The sequence below is a fragment of the Coffea arabica genome, chromosome 5e, assembly GCF_036785885.1.
Source record: "Coffea arabica cultivar ET-39 chromosome 5e, Coffea Arabica ET-39 HiFi, whole genome shotgun sequence".
NCBI lineage: Eukaryota > Viridiplantae > Streptophyta > Magnoliopsida > Gentianales > Rubiaceae > Coffea > Coffea arabica.
In genome coordinates this window covers 26,916,942-26,930,517 of record NC_092318.1, presented here as the reverse complement: position 1 = coordinate 26,930,517, position 13,576 = coordinate 26,916,942, and the positions used below count along the sequence as shown (strand labels likewise).

At 39.1% G+C, this 13,576-nt stretch overlaps 1 pseudogene; it reads left to right on the top strand.

Annotated features, from left to right (window-relative positions):
- The first annotated feature begins 622 nt into the window (after nt 1-622).
- Nucleotides 623-11,291, top strand: LOC113743893 (UPF0481 protein At3g47200-like; annotated as a pseudogene).
- Nucleotides 11,292-13,576: the final 2,285 nt, after the last annotated feature.

Below are 13,576 nucleotides of genomic sequence, written 5' to 3'. Positions count from 1 at the left end.
AAAACATGAGTCGTCACAAACACTCCGAGCTCCTTGAGTAAGAGTTTGAAATTTTTGGTACAAGTCACGGTAGTAATGACTTGGTACAAATCACTTCCACATGAGATGTCTCAACTCAACCCATGTTTGAACAGTGGGTTCTGCACTCCTCCTTCGATTAGTTGAGACTTGATCCCACCAAACAACAACATAATCGGTGAATTCTACCACTGCCAACTTCAAATTTTGCTCCTCCAAATAGGCATTGCAATCGAAGACAAGCTTGATTCGTTTCTCCCATTCTAGGTATGCATCAGGGTCCGATCGTCCTTGGAAGGGTGGAATCTTCACTTTAGTGCCTTTAATGGTGTCACCTGATGGTCTAGCATCTCACTTGGTTCTCCTTTGGTTAGGTTCATATTCTTTGTTCGAATTGGAGTTACTCGACTCATGCATATAAGTCTTTCCACAGCTGCCTTTGGAACTTCCTCGTGACATTTCCAAGCTATCAATTTGTTGGTGCATCACCTCCGACTTCTGGTCCATCATTCGTCCCAATTTACCCTTTAACGCCTCTATAAAAAGTTTGAAATCAAAAGCTTGGGAGCTTGTTTCTCCCTCGTTAGTCATGGTGATGTGAAAGATGTGTATGTAGTAGTAAAAAGAGATAATTTTACCTCACACACTGCCTCACGTGTATGCACTCACACTCGTATTTTCACTAACTAAAACTCTCTAATAATCTCACCAAGTCAATTCTCAAGGCTCCTAATACGCTCCTCGGTCAACACGTTCCGAGACAGGTAGCACGTTTGCACAAGGATCTAGAGAGATTTCCAACCGTTTGGATTTGCGATACCTAGAATCAAGAAGGACGACACGACTTGAATCCAGGCGGTAGAACGGCGACTCCAATTGAGGTGGTTACTCAAGTAGATAGGCCGGATGAACAATCAAGTACAATCGCGAGATTGCTCAAGAACACTTGCCAAGCAAGTAATGGAATTGCAACTCTCGAATGTAAGAGAAAACAATGCTGAAATTTTAATTATCAAAGTGTGGAACCCCCCAATCGTACATGAGGGAGCCTTTTTATAGGCTTGAGACCAACGGAAACCTAAAGACTAAACTAGATGGAGGGTCGGCCATCCTTGGACATAAGTGGGCTGAGACTCCACTTTCCAACTAACAACTAACAACTAACAATGACACTTAGACCGACCTAACACTAAGGACTAAAGGCCTAGCCGTCCATCTCCACAGGCGGGCCACTTGGATCTTCATGGGCTTGGATCATCGTGTAGACAATTTGGTTATCACCTTCCAAGCCTTCAATGTTCCTGTGGATCCCATGTTGATCTTGGACACTTCAAACAAGGGCTTGAAGTGATTCTTTGAAGCGTTTAGCCCTTGCACGCGTAACCGGACCCAATGGAACTCAAACTGGATCATCACGTGGGCTAAGGTCCGTGCACACATCAGTTCCTCGTTCAACTCCTTGAAGAAATTAGAGTTCCTTCTAGTGTTGAACAACTTAACAATTTAGATCAAGTAAGATTGTCGCGATTGAATGGAAAGGAACAATGTAACTGCCCGAGAAAAAAATGACTCAAAATTGACTTCCAAGACCTAAAAATTTTATTGGAAATATTCTAGAAATTGATTAAGAGTAGCGACTAAGGACAACAACAGCAAACGACTCAAAGGAATTCAAGAATACTCTATTCGACAGCCTTAGTTTTGTGGCTTTAGAATTAGGAAACAAGCTGGAACAATTGATGGAATTTAGAATCTACACTCTTTTTCCAATTGAAACAATGTTTACCCTCTCAATTGGCAATTTCCAAGTAGCTTCAGTCCCACAAGAAACGAAATTACAGGCTAGAACTAGAATCCAAATTGGATTAGGAAAGCTTTGGTGTGGTTGTTTTAGTTTCTTTACTTCAGCCAACTTATTGAGTTGCCAAAACACAGTCCGCACTTGTTTGTGGAGTACTTAAAGATCAAATTCGTGGCTGATGTTCCTTTTTTTTCCTTGTTTCTTTTTTTTTAAACCACAATAGCCAAGAACTTTTCGGATTCAAGGAAGAACAATTAGGGTTTTGCACTTTGGTTGCTTAACCCGTTGAAGATATGACTCAAGAATTCCAAGAAGATCCGAATTTTGCAGCAAGAAATTCAAGATTTACTGGCTATAAACCCCACGGATTCAAGATCAAAACAAGATTTCCAAGATCTTCCCCCAACAACCCAAGGTTTTTTCAAACAAGTCCAAAGTTTTCAGCAATGGTTTCCGACGTTTCAAGAACCAAATTTTGATCTTCAAGAACTTCAAGATTGGTGTTTATACAATTTGGAATTTCAAGAAAAACCGGAACTTGATCCAAGAAACTCAAGAAACAAGGTATGTTTAGCCATACAAGTCAAAACTAACACAAAGTTGTGGAAGAAACCCTAGGTTACTTGTTTGGATTTCTTCACAAGAACTCAACCAGAATTTTTTTTGACACTAGAACACGAGATTAAAGCCACAAATTGACACTATAAATTCCAGGAAACACAACAAAAATGACAATTAATACCAATAGATTCGGGCAGCAAATTAACAATGAAGCACAAGACGCGACAAAGAAGCAAAACGGAAACCCCAGCGAAGGAAGAACAAGAACTATAATCTGGATTTTTTTGAACTAAACACAAAACACAAAAAAAGATAACACACAAATAGATTTTTTTTTGGATGAACAGTAATCGACGAACAGTAACGGTGAACAGTATCGATGAATACTATCAATGAACAGTAACTTTTTTTTGGGACTCTAAACAGAAATGAAAGACCCTAGAACAACGTAAACAAGAAACAAAACTTGACACAAGACAAGGATACAACTCGATACCTTTAACCAGCTTTGATGCCAGCTGATACGAACGCCACCAACGTTGTGATGAAACTCGTAAGAGACAAGCCCAAGGATCTAAAATTGGTATCAGAGTTTGGAAGCGAAAGACCTTGACCCATTAATCATGTGGTTAACGAACCTTGGTATAAGGTAGATGATGCCACAATCGAACGTGATCTTCGATTGATAAGTCGTAGAATACTCAAAGGAATCCTCTAAGATGTTCAAGGTGCATTCGTAAAAGCCAAGAGAAAGAAAACTCTCAAATCTGGAATATTATTCAATGTCTAAAAGAACGACACTTAGGCTAGTATTTATAGCCTTACAAACGGTAACCCTAATGTTACTTGAAAATGTGACGACCCACTTCTCCTTAGGGCGAACCCTAGGGTTTCGGCGGGCCACCTACCTAGCTCTCGCCAGGACTCGATACAAGTCAAGATTTATAACTTAGAACTAAACAACCAGTAAGAAAACTAATATAAAAAAAGTCGCTTCCTTCAATAGTCATCCAATTCTACATCATAATATTTCCAAAAGTTACATCAAATTTGCCCAAAAATACAACCACCAAAAGTTGACTAAATCATTTGCATCCATAATTGGACCAAAAGACAATCAAAGCCAGCTTCTCCAGAATCTTTCCACTTCAAGTTCCTGCTAAGGAAAACAAACTTAAGGGGGTGAGCTAACGCTCAGTGAGGCCAAGAAAAGCAGGCAAACAAATAAATACAACTAGCATTAAAGCTTATACAAGAAGGGCAGCCATAATATTCATGTAACTCACAAAGGAAAACAAAACCCAATCAATAAGGATACCGGAGCTCTCAGGATCTAAATCCCCATTGCTTTGCCGAGGGCTTGATCCAACACTTTCAAGTGGTGACACTCCATCAACCGAGTAAATACACAAGTTTGTAGAACCCTACTTACTTCCTCCATCCACCATTTCACCGTCTCGGATTCGGAACCAAACACGCATGAAATGGCAATACTACTCGAGTATGCCAAGCAAGATCTCAAAAGATCAACCTTTATAATTTCCCATGGTTCACCAAGCTTTTCGACCAAGCCCATGCTGGCTCGAGTTACAAGGTTAGCCAATGGGATTTGGGCGTCCCCACAAGTGCAAGTATAAGTTGATGAGATTTCTCTCAAATCAACACCAAGTCACGCACAAGCACGAATATGATTATCGAGTATTAGCAAGTCAATTATCAAGTCAAGCAAGAGAGAACGAGTGCGATAAAGTACACACTCGTCTCGACAAGTCCAATTCACACATTCAACAAGAAGTAGTTCAAGTATTATGCAACACGTCATGCACTTGTCACTCACCAATTCAAATGCAAGTGAGCAAGAAATTCCTTTAAAATTCCTCACCGGGATTCCCTTCAAAACCCTCTTGAGCACCTGAAGAAATTTTAACCAACCATCACTCACGGATACCCTAGGTCATTGAGCATACAAAGAAGAAAGTTCGTTTGCTTAGAACTAGGACAACACATCATAAGAGGTTTATTCCATTGAAAATCGAGATTCACAAATGAAGGTTTAAAGTCACAAAAGAACTTGTATCATCCATGAAATCAAGTTTGAAATGAACTATCAATCTCAAAAGGAAGTTGGAAGTTCATAAAAGTTCATTTGTTAGAAATCAGAAATTTTCAGCTTTACGTGACAACAGTTGAAATTTCACATCTTGAGTTCGGTAAGTCCAAAAATTGGAAACTTTATATCATCGGAAACTAGATTCAATGTACTAAAAATTTCCAGAAGACACTTTTCATAGATTCTGTCATACCCCAACTTTTAGGATCATCTTTTGTTTAGTCTCAAGGAGGATATTACGGTTTCTTTAGTTTATTTTTATTTTAAAACATTATTTTGTTTTAAAGAAGGAATTAAAGTTATTTCTTTGGTTTTGCTTTAAAACTTTGTTTTATTTTAAAAGACTAGAAACCCTAAAAGTCTAATCAAAACCCTAGTTTCACTTGTGACTGATCGTTTTCTCAAATTTCTCATATTTTAACCGAAACCTTAAATTCAATTTATGGAATTGTAAAACCCCTCACGTTTTTCTTAAAAATGCCCTTTTATTTGGAAATTATTTATTTATTATGGCCCTACCCAATCACCCCACAATAATTGTAAATGAATATAGAAGTAAGGGTTTTCGTTGTCCGTTTCCAAGTTAGAGCGAATTAGGATTTTCACGTTTTTCGTAGTGTGACTATTCGGTACGGAGGGAGGATCAAATTTGGTAGGTAAGAGTGAATTTTGGATGAGGAAATATTATATGATTAGAAGTGATAATAATAAGTTAGTGATTAGAAGTTAAAAACTCAAGTATATGCGATTTAAGGAAAAACGGCTCGGACCGACGGGTGTCGCGCGCTACCGATTGAACACACCACTTGATCCCTACTTTATTATCTTAATCTTCTCATTTTATTACAGCTAATTAACCCTCAAAATATCTCATACATCAGCCACAATTGTTGACTTTAAATACCAAGAGAGAGAAGGAAAAAAATGAATGGAATTGGTGGCGACAAGTGGCGGTATTTCATTGGTTGGTTGACTAACTAATTTACACCATATTTATCACCAAAAACCAACCTATTTCCTCCATTATTTCTGCATATCAGCCGTGAGTTGAGGGAGGAAAAACAAGAGAAAAGGAAACTTCAATCAATCTTGGTTTGAGCTTGAATGAGTGAAAACAAGAAAAAACTAAACCGATTAATCATTAGTTTGGAAGCTTGGGAAGCTTAAGGAGCTAAATTTTGCCAAGGGAAGTGAAGGATAACTCTTGAAAGCTCTTGTCTTGAGGTATAAGGCTAAAACCATGGCTTTGGTTGTTTTATTTTGGTTTAAGTTGTTATATAATACTTGTTTTGGTTGGATTAGTGGTGATACAAGTTGTTATGATGATTTAAAGGTGATTTATGTGAGTTAGGGTTTGAGGTATTTGCTACCTATCCTTGCTATATGGATGATATATATTGTATTTAAGCTTATATAAGTGGTTGTGGTGATGATTGGAGCAAGAAATCAAGAAAAGTTGCATTGAATCCCAAAATTCCAGGTTTCTGGAAAATTTCAGCTCTATTCTGTCCGGTTTTATTGCACCATGCTAGAGGCTGAATTAGGCTTGGTATAAAACATGAAAGTTGTATAGAATGGTATTTTATAGGTGCCTACAAAATTTCAGCTCAATCGGAGCAATGTAGTCTGTGAAAAAACTGAAATACCCCTGCTGCCCTGTTTATGTCCGAACCTGATAATCCGCTTCTGTAATTGGTTAGTTTGACCAGGAATACTGCTGATTTGGTTGATGATGTCTTCTTAAGACTTATAGCCTTGTATCTTAGCTTTCAACTGGCTTTGGAATCACTTGAATTGGAGTTGTATAGGCTGAGATATGAGTGAATGAATCAGGACTGCTAGTTGAATTTCACAGTGAGTTTCGAACTGGAAAATCTGGAGTTATTTTGGTAAATTTGACCTAGTTAGGGTGAGAACTGGACTGAGTGGTCTTCATCAAAGTTGTAGGTCCTTGTCTTAGCTTCGAAATGGTTTAAAGTGCATCCAAATCCGAGTTCCGTAGCTTCAGTTATGACCAAAACAAGATCAATTGTCAGAACTGCCTGCGCATTGGACAGTTCTGACAAGAATGTTTGGACCCGTTTTCCTCCATGCTCTGTATTGATCTTTTGGTCCAAACATGAAAGTTATAGCCTTATGTCTTAGCTTTCTAACGCCTCTGGAATTTCTTGATTCTGATTTCTGAACCGTGAGTTACGGTCTTTCAAACAGGGCCTGTTTGGTAATACGAAATGAAATAGTTGGAACTATTTTGTGCATTTTTGACCAATACCTATTGAGATATTGTGAGAACCCAGAAAAAAAAAATTTATTATTTATTTATTATTTTATTCCTGTGCACCCGTTTTCTTTTAATTTCTTTATTATATTACTTTTATCAACATTTTATCAGTAAATATAGTTCTTAAATCATTGTTCTAGTATAAGGTAGTTCGTGAGAATTTTGGAACGTCTTTTGGTCGTGGGACCCGCTAGTGCATTAAGTGAGAGAAATTTGACCAATTAGGTTAAATTTTTGCGTAAAGAAATTTTGTTACTAGGTATTAGGAGATAATTGGAGGTTGTCTAGATGGATTAGCCATGAGGGACAAGAAGATAGCTCTAGCAAAAATAATGCGCCAAGTGTCAAATTGTTGTTGGACTAAACTTGCCTAACTTTTCCTAACTTTCTTTAACTTGAATAAAAGACCAAAAATTGACCAAATCATCTTCATTTCAGCCTTGTCTTGGCCGAACCTCTCTAGCAAGCAAAGGAAAAAATTCTTCAACCTTCCATCTTCTAATCTTGCTCAAATCTTGAAAACTAGCCGTTTGTTTCTTGAATTAGTCCATAAAAACATATTGCTAAGGGTCTTTGAAGAACTTGGTGGTGTTGTTTTGGAAGAAAACCTCATAAGCTACAACCTTTCTTGAAGAACTAAGGTATCTTGCTTGGAACTCATCTATTGTTATTAATTTTGGCCAATTGGTGCCTTATAGTAGCTATTTACGCGATTTTACGGAAGATTTGGTGGATTGGAGTGAAGTTTCCTAATTTTCTGATTTTTCTGGAAATTTTCTGTTTTCCTATGATTGATATGATTGAGCTGGAATTGATGGTTCTAAATGGCATTATATAGCTCTCTTGTGTGTTAATTGTGGTTAATTGCGGAAAATTTCCGCTTGTGCGGAAAATTTCAGATTTAGGGTTTCAAATTGGGGGTTTTCTATGGTTGATAGTTGAGCTTCTAATTGGCTATAATTGAGGGGTATTATGACCCTAATGACGCATATTGAATGGCTTATATATTGTTTGGGTGCTTGTGCTTGTGTTGGATGGCTTTTATTGGTTGTCTTGTAGGTTGGAAAAGCAGAAATTTTAGGGGAAATGCTGTCCAAGTGTCTAGGGTATTGGATTCTTATGTGTTGGGTTGAGATTTGATAGAAGTGAATAATCTTAGGGTTTATTTCTACTTTTAACCCTAAATGTTATGTATTTTTCATTTCCAAGCTATATTTGGGTCTTGCCTTAATAGTTCCTAGAAAAAGGTATTCGACTTGTGTTTGCGTTTTCATTGTACTTTCTTGATTGTTATAGGGCGTGCCGGTGATCCGAGGCTCACGTCGGGCGAAAACTTGTGAAATTTCTTTGTTGAACTTGGTGAGTGTAGTATTCACATGTTTGTTATTCCGTGGCTTTCTTGTACTTGAATTCTGTGGTTTGGACTAGTTGTGATGATTGTTTGAGCTAGGTGAGGCGAGGGTGTACTTTACCACTCTCGTACTCTCTAGCCTCCTTGACTGGTTATTATACTAAGCTTACTTGACTGTTTATGATATTACTTGAATATTATGGACTGTACTGGATTTGGTATCGCTTGGATACCAACTTTAATGTTCACTCTGAGCTCTACCTCATTGGAAGTCAATGGACTCGAGCCAGTAAGGACTTGGTCGGGGACATTTGACAAGCCATGGGGACTGTATTTGGGAATCTTTGGGTATGAGACCCTTGATTCCGGTATACTCGAGTAATACCAATTCTGTACTGTTTGGTGTTCGGGCCCGGTAAGGGGAAAGTGAGGTGGACGGCTAATTGGAGTAAAGAGGAGTCTACGGTCATGATTACCTGGTATACATTGACGGAGAGTCAATGAGATGAGATCAAGCATGACAAAAGAGGAAAAGGGCTCTTGAGAGCCATCCGTATCCTTTTATTCCCTACACTTGGGTGTTGTTGATTTTACTTACTTGACGTGCGTATTTGGACTGAATATTCTTGTGTTTATGTGATCCTGGTATATTTTGGTGATGGTACCTCATTGGGCGAAAGCTCACTCCGTGAATTTTGTTTTGCTTACAGGGATTTACCTTTTGGACTTGTGAGTTTGAAGATGAGTTGAGTAGAGCTGGTTGAGAGATTTTGTATAGCTCCTCAATAGTTGGCAACTTGATTGTACTTGAATTTACATGTTTCCTTTTGGCTTGTAATCATACAAATGTGGTTGGTAACAGTGTATGTGTATTCATGTTCCATGTATTATACTTGGCTTGTATATATATTCCTTTCAAGGATTGTAAGCAGTTATTTGCATTTGATTGGGTCCTGGCTGATTGTGATGTGGTAGTCACTATTCACGTTATGTTTTAACTTTTGTTTTTCCATTTCTTGATTGTTGGCTTGTTTAAGCGCGCTAGTAGATTCCCGAACGCATTGAGTTACTGTTTTACCGTTTTAGTAGTCCTGGCGAGAACTGCGCAGGCAGTCCTCTAACCCTTTTGGTACGCCTTAGGGGAAGGTGGGGCTGTCACAGATATGGGTTGAGATGTCTAAATAAAAGTTGTAGCCCTTCCTCATAGCTTCAAAACGGTGTCTCACCCATCTTGATCCGATATTGCTAGCCTAACTTTTGATCAAAACGGTTTGGGATGGCAAATCTCGCCGTTTCCGTTTCCGTGTCCGTCTCCATTTCCGTGTGCCGTTTCCGCACTTGCATGTGCCAATGTTGCCGTTTTACTTGAGTTATGCATGTTAGTGGCCGTTTGTGATATATTGTGATGCAATCTTCTATTTCAGACGGTGACGGGCTAGACGGTACCGGTGGGGCCTACTAGCTGTATATGTGACGCGATCCTTGCATTTTTGCTATACGTAGTTTTGGAGTAAGTATTCAGGCCGTTTATGTGTATAAACTGCTTATGTGTTTTGATGAGAATAAAAAGGGGATTTAGGCGAGGGTGTACTTTATCACACTCGACCTAAACCCTAGTTTGTACCTATATTTTTTTTATGAGATGTGTATACATGAATTATTTTGGGTTTGAACCCCTTGAGCTTGTAGCTCGGGGTGACGTTTGTGAGTTTTGGGTTTGAACCCCTTGTGCTTGTAGCTCGGGGTGATGTTTGTAAGTTGGGGTTGATCTTTCGACCTAGATGGACTATTCGAGCCGGTCAGGGCTTGGTCGAAGCCAGTCCAACTTAGTCTGAGGTCACCAAGTTTGTGAATCCGGTTCACCGAGAATGTGAACCAAGTTTGTGACCTGAGCTTGTGACTCAAGCTCAAGTTTGTGATTTCGTTCGCTCGAGCAAGTTTGTGAGGTGACTGGCCAGTGAGGGTGATAAGGTGTACGGTGGAAGTACAAGTGGAGTTCTACGGACCTTATTTGTGGTCGACGGAGTGTCGACAGGAGATCACACGTGGCATACGATTTGGCTTTGGAGCCAACCTGTATCCTTCATTTGTATTGTTACTTTTGCACTTGACTTGACATTTTGTGAAATAGTTGTTTATTTTAGGGCAAAGAGTTCCGGTGGTCCTCAAACTATTAGGCGGATGAACTTTTGGCCCCCAAACAATTAAAAGTAAACTTTTGGCCCCCGATCTATCTAAAGTACAAAATGTTAGATCTTCTGTCAAATTCAGCAGTTAATACAGACGGAATCTACCAACACGTGAGACCCGAAATACAAAGGGCATACGAAATGGAGATTCTGGGGTGCTCTTCTGAAGCGGACGCAAAAAAAGGGCATCGGGTTGGAGGACTATTTGAGGGCCGTGCAGCCCTTGGAAGCCGAGGCTAGGGAGTGTTACTCTGAAAATACAGGGTACAGCAGTGATGAATTCATAGAGATGTTGGTTCTTGACAGTTGTTTCATTCTGGAAATCTTTCGAAAGTTTAGAGGGTTGGTGCCGGTCGATCCAGATGATCCGCTTACCTCGATGTCGATCCAGATGTCGTGGGTGTATGCTTACCCCGATAACGAAGGATCAGGGCCGTCTTTGGGCCGGTTGACTCTAAATTTCTTCAACAATGCATTGCAAAGGTTTGAGCTAGTTTTGGCCAGATACAGCAGCCTCGAACTCGAACGCAAGCATTTGCTGGACTTTCTCTGTGAAAGCTTCAACCCCCTGGAACACGGCGAACCTAAACCCGATGGGTTTCTGAACACTCGCGTAATCGAATGCGTCTCGCATCTCTCGTACGCTGGAATTGACCTTAAACCCAACGAGGAAGAGAGCTTCTTGGCCATAAAATTCAGGCACGGGGGGTAATCGAGATGCCCAGAATTGCTTTGGATGATTTCATGAGCTCGTTTCTATTGAATTGGTCGCCTATGAGCAATGTCAGGCGGGTTGTTCCAAACACATGACGACTTGTGCTACATTCTTGGATTGCCTGATAAATTTGTCCAAGGACATCCAATTTCTATGCGATCGGAACATAATCGAGAACTATTTTGTGATGGATGCTGAAATTGCCAAAAATGCCCTTCGTATTTCGGTGTGCTTCTCACGTAGTCGTAGATTCCGTCGGTATTAACTGCTGAATTTGACAAAAGGTCTAACATTTTGTACTTTGGATAGATCGGGGGCCAAAAATTTACTTTTAATTGTTTGGGGGTCAAAAGTTCATCCGGTTAATAGTTTGAGGGCCATCGGGACTTTTTGCCCTTTATTTTAATATGAAATTTACGTGTTTACCCCCGTGTACTTACTAAGCATATAGCTTACCCCGTTTCCTTGGTTTTCCTTAGCAGGGGGCGACGCGGGGAAACTTTTGGACACTGCCACTAGTATAGTTAGGGTTAGTTGCAATAGTTGGTCGGTTAAGATGTTCCTTTTGTTTTGGTGGTTTATATAAGGACCCACCTTAGGGTCCACCTTCTACTGATTGTTATTATAATGTAATATGGTGGTCTGAATATATACTTTTGAAGATGTAAATAGTACTCTTTTGGTTTAATATAGTTTTATTAGTTTTGTGTTTCGAATCCTGGCGCGAGCTAGGCAGGCGTCCCGCCGATACCCTAGGGTTCGCCCTTGGGAGAAGCGAGCGCGTCACAGATTCCAATCAGAAAGCATTGATATCTCAGCTGAAACTTACTATTTTATTAAAACAGGGCAGAAACAGTCTTTATTTTTCAGAAAAGTTTGAAAATTCGGCAAAATTCACAGGAATTGAATTAGCCTCTGAAGTTCGTAACACAGCAAGAACTTCAAGTCAAGTTTCAAACGCAATAAATGAAACTCAATTTGGATTCTCCAAAACCAAGATACAACAGTTTTAATAAAACTGGTTTTCGCAACCTGTTCCGCTGATTTTCAGTCACAAAGCTTCGACACAGTTTTGTAATCAGGCCATAACTAACTCTGTACATGTCCCAATTAGGAATGGTTTATGCCGTTGAAAACTAGATTCAAAATTCTATAAATCATCAAAAGAAATCATTTTCAAATTCTTTTTACAAGAGGGGCGAAATTGATCCACAAGATGAAGTTGTATAATTTTTCTCGGGTAAATAGGTGAAACAGATCAGTCCACTTTGCCGGGTCGCTACGGCTCACTCAAAATGAATTAGTAGGAGAACTTTATATCGTTGGAAAGTTCTTGGTGTCTAGTCTCAAATGCCAAGAACAGCACTTAATTTTGACTTTTATACAAAGATTTATACACAGACAAAGAACCCCTAGTCGGCTGACCTGGGTAGCTTTTTCAGTTTTCTTCCTTTCTTCAAAACTCAAGTTTTATCCAACCAATTGAAATGATTTTTGAAAGACAATGTCTACACATACAATACAACATATAACAAGCATTTTAGCAGCTATATAAGCAATAAATTTGAAATCAAAGCAAGGTAACAAGGCAGCAAATTTCGGTCAGCACCTCCCTTAGATTCTTTTCAATTTTCTCTCCACTACCAAGCCAATATGAAGCCATAATTCACAAAAACAACAACAATCAAGCAAGAAGCCTCAAGTCCGCTACCTAAAAGGCCACCTCAAGACCACTACCTAAGATATAAAGCAAGAACAAGGGTTTCCTCAAGTCCTCTAGCTTAGGTTTTTGGTTAGGGTTTTCAAACCCATGCAAATCAACCACTAACCACTACTAATCTTTGTAAAATTTAAGGATTCAAAGGAGATGAGCTTGTTACCTCTTCAAGTTCTTGAACCCTAGTGGAAGGCAAGACTTTCACCAACACTTCCACCAAAACCACCACAAGATAGCACCTTTTTTCTAGCTAGAGTAAAAACCAAAGGTTTTGATGGTTGGATGATGATCTTTGAGCAAGATTGAAGAGCAAAAGATGAAATTTTTCTTCCCCCCCCTTGAGCTTCTATGTTCAGCCGAGAAAGAGAGAGAGTGAGGGAGTGAAATGTTTTGATTTTGTGGCGAAAAAGTCGGAAGAAAACTAGCCTTATGTTTGGTGAAAAAAGTCAACTTCAAATAGTGGCGAAATAGTGTCTTGCACTACCATTTCCTTCTTATTTGCTACACTTAAATACTAATCCTCCAAGGTAGTTCCTCTAGCACTACAAATACTCATACTTACTAGTGTAAAATAAATTCTCCAAATCTCCGATTAGTCGTGCCGTTGCGACTTTTGAAAAATTTTCGATGCGTAAACAATAGAAGCATAATTTAAGAAAAATTCATGCAAAAATGATAAAATTAAATAACACCAAAGTAAATAATTTTAAAATAGGCTAAATTAAGAATAAAAATATGAGTCCTCACATCCTCTCCCCCTTAAAAGAATTTCATCCACGAAATTCATACCTTGATTCTAAAATAGGTCAGGATATTTCTCTCGAATCTCTTCT